Genomic DNA, 1,475 nt, shown 5'->3' on the forward strand with positions numbered 1-1,475 from the left:
ATCCCATCCAAAATCCTTCATTCCACCCTAATCCCACCCTAAATCCCTTCATCCCACCCCAAATCCCTCAGATCCCATCCAAAATCCCTTCACTCCACCCTAAACCCTCAGAGCCCACCCTAAATCCTTTAAATCCCTCCCAAAACCCTCAAAAATTCACCCAAAGTCCCTCAGATCCCATCCAAAATCCTTCATTCCACCCTAAATCCCTCAAATCCCACCTGAAGCCCCTCAGATTCCACCCAAAACTGTCAAATTTCCCTCTAAATCCCTCAAATCCCACCCAAAATCTCTTCATCCCACACCAAATGCTTCAAATCCCACCCAAAACCCCTCAAATTTCACCCAAACCCCTCCAATTTCCCCCGAAATCCCTCAAATCCCACCCTAAATCCCTCCAATTTCACCCAAACCCCTCCGATTTCCCCCAAAATCCCTCAAATCCCTCCCAAAACCCCTCCAATTTCCCCCCAAATCCCTCAAATCCCTCCCAAAACCCCTCCAATTTCCCCCCAAATCCCTCCCAAAACCCCTCCAATTTCCCCCCAAATCCCTCCCAAAACCCCTCCAATTTCACCCCAAATCCCTCAGACCCCATCCTAAATATTTCACTCCACCCCAAATCCTTCCTATCCCACCCCAAAATCTTTTTCCTCCCTCTCCCCAAAAATCCCCTTTTTACCCCCAAATCCTTCCCCTGGCTCCGGAGCCTCCTCTTTTCCCCGAGCTGCCTTCGCCGACGCCGTTTTGAGCCAAATTCGGCTTTTTTGGGGATTTTCCTCCCACGGAACTTTCCCTGACAGGCTGAAAAATGGGAAAAAATTCTTTTAAACCACTGAAAATACCCAGTTATTTGATTATTCCCTCATTTATTTGTTCTTCACCCTCCACTTTGTGGCCTTTTGGGAATAAAACATCAGAAATTTGAGCCGGATTTGGGTGGATTTTGGGCTGTTTATGGTTTTAGGGGAAAATGGAGCTGAGGGAGGAGGGATGGGGGCTGTGCCCTTCAAAATTCCATTTTTTTGTTTAATTCTAAAAGCCAGAATCGTGGAATTGTGAAATTGTTCATTTTGGGAATAAAAGGATGGATTTGGTTTGGAGTTTTGGGGTTGTTTCAGGGTTTTTTTGGAATCAACACACTTCTTCTAACTTTCATCTGTTTACTTAATCCTCAAAAAAGAATGAACGAAATCACGGAACTGCTCCTTTTGGGAATAAAAGATGGAAAACCAAGAAGGTTTTGGTTGGTTTTATGGATTCTTGGGGGGTTTTTTGTTGGTTTTGTGGGGTTTTTTTGGTTGGTTTTGTGAGGTTTTTTGGGAGGGATCCTACCGGGTGTTTTCATGGGAAAAGAGAGCAACAATGCCTCGCTCCGAGTTCCCCCAAACTCCATTCTCTTTCTTAAACCCCAAACCCAACAACCCAGAGTTGGGAAATTATAGAAATTATGGAATTATGGAATTTTGAAGCGG

Source organism: Geospiza fortis, unplaced genomic scaffold (assembly GCF_000277835.1).
Source record: "Geospiza fortis unplaced genomic scaffold, GeoFor_1.0 scaffold1239, whole genome shotgun sequence".
Classification (NCBI taxonomy): Eukaryota; Metazoa; Chordata; class Aves; order Passeriformes; family Thraupidae; genus Geospiza; species Geospiza fortis.